This window comes from Miniopterus natalensis, chromosome 3, assembly GCF_054644295.1.
Source record: "Miniopterus natalensis isolate mMinNat1 chromosome 3, mMinNat1.hap1, whole genome shotgun sequence".
Lineage (NCBI taxonomy): Eukaryota > Metazoa > Chordata > Mammalia > Chiroptera > Miniopteridae > Miniopterus > Miniopterus natalensis.
In genome coordinates, this window is record NC_142083.1 from 1,308,826 (window position 1) to 1,313,544 (window position 4,719).

Sequence of the window (4,719 nt, forward strand, 5' to 3'; positions counted from 1 at the left end):
GACCCGCAGCAAAAGAAAAGCCCTGCGGCCACCTCAGGAGGACAGTTGGGGACCAGGTGTTGTTACGGCAGAGTTGCGTCAGGTACATACGTGTGCATTTGAGGATTCAACCAAACAGGCCTTGAAGCTCCGAGCACCCAGATACTAGTGACTTTAGGATATTTTAAGAGACTCTTAGATTTCGCCTACGATGATGTTTACCTTCCATGTCGACCTGAGAACCTAGATTGCCCTCCCCACCCGCCCACAACAGACCCACCAGGGACGTAACGGAGCCTGCTGCCTTCGGAGGGTTTCCTTGGGTCCCTCACTCACAACCGCTAAGGAGCATCTAAAAACACTCCTTCCAATCACGTATATACACATAGAGGACGTTCCTGGAAGGACCTTGAAAATACAGTTTTCTCCACCTTATTCTATGTGAAGTTTCCCAGTGATTTTGTTTTTGGGGTTTTGTGCACCCCTTGTGGACGGATACCTAGCCGCCCCGATCCACACCCAGCCCCCCCCAGGCTCAGGATTCCCAGCGCCTCGCCCTATGCAGCCTCCTGGCCGGTGAGTCGGGGCACAGGCAGGGTCCCTTCGCCGCCTCTGGCCCAGGCGCGGTTGGTGAGTGTCCTGCGCAGGGCGAGAGACTTTTGCCTTGAGCCTGGGCACGCTGTCGCCATGATGTGGCCCAGTGGTCTCGCCCACGGTGTGGGACGACGGCTGGAGGTGGTGCGGCCGCCCATGGAAAGCAGGATGTGGCTCTTCGGGACCAAGACCTTCCTTTTTCCTTCAAGGGCTGAGGTGAGTCATAGTTCCTCCTACTTTCCTATGTCAAAGCGCAAGGTCTGGGACATGATTTCATATCTAGAGCTCAGAGGTTGCAGGAGGGGTGCGGCAGGTGTCCTTGGCGCCCCACGCCCTCTGGCACGCCCGCCATAAACAGGCGGCTCTGCGCTCAGCCCGGAGACTCGATCCAGGGGCAGAGCTCACGTGCTTGTGCTGGGCACAGGTGGCCCTGCTGGGCAATCCTGCCCTCAGGAGAGGGGCTCGGCCACCAGGCAGAGCTCACGGGCTTCTGCTGGGCACAGGTGGCCCTGCTGGGCAATCCTGCCCTCAGGAGAGGGGCTCGGCCACCAGGCAGAGCTCACGGGCTTCTGCTGGGCACAGGTGGCCCTGCTGGGCAATCCTGCCCTCAGGAGAGGGGCTCGCCACCGGCAGGTGGGAGTCACAGCACCACATGCCAGGGCCGCCTCTGCAGTGCCCAGTGGGAACAGGCTCCCGAATGCTCCCTCTCCACGGCCGCCTTCTTCTCCGGCCCACGTCCCATCTCTCCCGGAGCCCCTTCCAAACGACCCGCGTGCTCTGCAGTCCTGCCTCGGACCCGCTTCTGGGCAAACCCAGCCTGAGACAGGAGGCGGCGCCCCCTGCGTAGGGAGGCCTGGCACATCCCTGGGGGGACACTGGCTCACAGAGCATTGCAAGGGGCCACCTGCAGCACACATTTCACTCTCTAGTCTGTAAGGAGATGCAGACTCCTCTGGGAGGGGCGTCTCTTTTTATGGAAACGCGGGAGCTACCGAAGGGAGAGGTGCCTCTCAGGGCAGGGAACCCTGTCACAGGTGACACTGTCCAGCTGAGGCCTGGAGTGACTGGGGCTGCCAAGGAAACCCTCACAGGGGCCCAGGAGCCCAGGGACAGGGCTTGAGCACCAGGGACTGAACCAGAGGCACAGTGACTGAGACAAGTGCAGTCACATAGAAAGAGAACCTATTTCCCGTGGTCTGAGGAAATGGATTAGATGGGGCAGCTTTTCATACTTAGATGGGGGTAGGTGGGGAGGGGCTTCCTGCCCCTATATACACACACAGATCCCAGCCCAGAAGGAAGATGGCTCTTCAAATCCTTAGACAAACTGTCCCTCCTGAAAAGTCCTCTGATTTCCCATAACTAGCAGTGTCCCAGGTCATCTCTAGTCTGGGGGACACCGTGACCGGGGAGCATGGGGCAGGGGAGTCAGGAGGCCTGCCTGGCGTGGCCATCCTAGGACTGAGGTTCCAGGTCTGGTACTTTGCTGGGGCTGCTGTAACCACGTTGCACAAAATGAGCTTTAACACACACGTTCCTGTCCCCTCTGCAGGCAGAAGGCTGAGCCCGAGGGGTGGGTGGGGCTGCTTCCCACTGAGGGCTGTGAGGATGGCCTGTCCCTGGCCTCTCTCCAGGCTGGTAGGTGGCCGTCCTCCTGTCCCATAGCTTCCTCCCTGTCTCCATGTTTCTGTGTCCTAATTTCTCCCTCTTGTGAGAACATCAGTCCTAGGTTAGGACCCACCCCAAGACCTCACTTTTATCCGCAGTCCGGTAAAGGCCCTAGCTCTAAGCAAGGCTATCTTCCGAGGCCCTGGGCATTAGAACTTCCATAAAGAAAACCTGGGGAGACACAGAACCCCAGGCGAGCTTTCTGGCTTCAGTTTCTCATCTGTAGAGGGGAATGCTGGCCTAAGTGCTCTTTCAGCCCCAGCCTTCCAAGATTCGCTCAGACCGTTGGCAGCAGCCAAGCCTGGCTCCCCTATTCACGGGGCTATAAATATAAGAATTTTCCGGGCCCAGGCCTGCCAGCCCATCCTGGAGGGGGGGGAGCGGGGGAGCGTGCAAGGTGGAGTTTTCCTGTAACCTTTGGTCATTTGCATGAGTCCTGTCGTCAGACAAACAGCCAGGGCCTGGTGAGGTGAGGGTCCCAACATCCTAAGGCAAATAAGCTCACTGGGACGACTTCTGCTCCTTTCCAGATCCCGAGGTTTTATGTGCTCCGGGGAGAGATGACGAGGTCCTTGCAGGAGGCTGCAGTGCGCTGCTCTCCCTGCCAGGCCACTCGCAGCAGGACGCTGCGGGCTGCCCTCCAGCCGCTGACATCAGCTCCCGAGGACAACTGCAGCCGGGCCTGTGCAGCCAGCGGGACCGGGAGGCTCAGCCGCACTGACACGCTGGCAAAACACAGAAGAGGGGAGAGAGAGAGAGGACAGGGAGGCGAAGAAGAGAGAGAGAAGAGAGCCGGGGAGGTTTATAGAAACAGAGGTCACCGGCTTCTTCAAAGGACTCGGAGAGGAAAAGGGGAGGGAGGGGCCCGAGGCATGGTGCTAACACACTTTAGGATCTGACCAGCACCGTCTTCAGTGACTATTTAGAAAAATTGGGGTTTGCTTCCCCTGTAAATAAAACCCATCGGTTTTGGAAACCCGAGCTGAGAGCATGTGCAGACTGAAACCTATATAAGGAAGCCGAGCCGGGCTGTAGCTACAGGACAGCCCACTTCCTCTCTTTGTGCCTTTTTCACTCGTCTCTAAATGTGGCTCTGGTAATACAATTGCACTCTTCTCGACTTAAAAATACTTGTCTCCAGAGTCACCTCTGACCAGGCCTCCCCCGCCCCCACGCCCACCCCGGCCGGTGCTTGTTTCCGGGAAGAGTCCTCCGGAGCCAGGTTATCCACCCAGCAGGCCTTGCTGGGCGCTCCCAGCACCAGTGGCCCACTCTCGCTCCCCTCCCGCTCTTTAAGGGACAAGCCTTTATGCCCAGGCTCTCTGTCCATGGCACTTCTCCATCCCTACTTCTGGACTCTCCTCCCAGCTTTTCCATGTAGAGAGGGAGCTTTGGATGCTGCTTTATGGCTTCAGAAAAGCCTGGATAGTACATGTGTGTCCACACCTGTTTCTACCTCGCACAGCAGAGCAGAGGAGGGGTAACAAGGGCCTGATGGGCAGGTGCGGTCCTGGCCACACAGCGGCAGAATAAGGGTCCCTGAACGGGAAAACCAGGCCACCAGGGAGCTCGTCAACACAGAAAAACCTGAAGTTAGGTGAAGTAAGGAAGAATTATAATCCGTTCAGCAACTCATCGTGGTTCAATCCCGTTTCCCAGCTCGCATGTCCTAGATTTAATGTATCTCGAGATGCTACGTTTGGCACCTTTCCCCTCTGCACCCTCAGATTCTGACTCTAGACCCTCCCGATGAACTTGGATGCTGGGAGCTCCGATCGTGCGGACGACCCTCAAGATGGTGCAAAAGCCCTAGAGGACAACCTGGAAGCTGGTTAGGACCTTACAGTAGGCAACGGAGGTTTTGACTCTGAAAATTTTAAACAGTTTCTATGGGAGGTTGAAGTCATCAGAAAAACTGGACATCTTGGGGTGGTTGTTCACACTGAAGGCTGCTTGAATAGAGTCACAGTTGTTTCGGGGAGGCAGTTCTGTAAGAGATATTTGAACTGTCCCACCAGGAAAGGCCTTCAGGAGAACCGTCTCCGGGGCTGGCTCCATGTGGCTGCACCTGACAAGGAGACGTGGGAGCTTCCTTGTTAGTCAAGACGAGGGTGGAGCTGAGTCTGAGGACAGGGGAACCAACCTCTATAGGTGTTGCTCGCAAATAAAACAAATGAGTGTACAAGAGAAATAAACGTCCACAAATGGACATTTAGTTTATCAGTTAATAAAAACATAGCACTCTGTAAAAATAAATAAATCGAACTCTTGGGTGCTGAATGTCGCCCTGGTTCTTTAGAGAGCATATCCATTCACTCACTGGACAGCAAGGACTGGGTGTCTCCCACCACCCAGCATAGCCTGGGGATGCACAGAATTCTGACAGGAGAGGCTTCCGCCCCAGAGGAGCTTCTCGCCCAAGGCTTCCTCCAACCCAGGAGGGCTCTGGGTTTGGGTTTTGGCCTTGACTCTGGCCCT

General features: G+C 56.6%; 1 pseudogene; it reads left to right on the forward strand.

Annotated features, from left to right (window-relative positions):
• The first annotated feature begins 4,036 nt into the window (after nt 1-4,036).
• LOC148093427 (ribosomal protein eL22-like 1 pseudogene) lies at nt 4,037-4,435 on the forward strand (annotated as a pseudogene).
• Nucleotides 4,436-4,719: the final 284 nt, after the last annotated feature.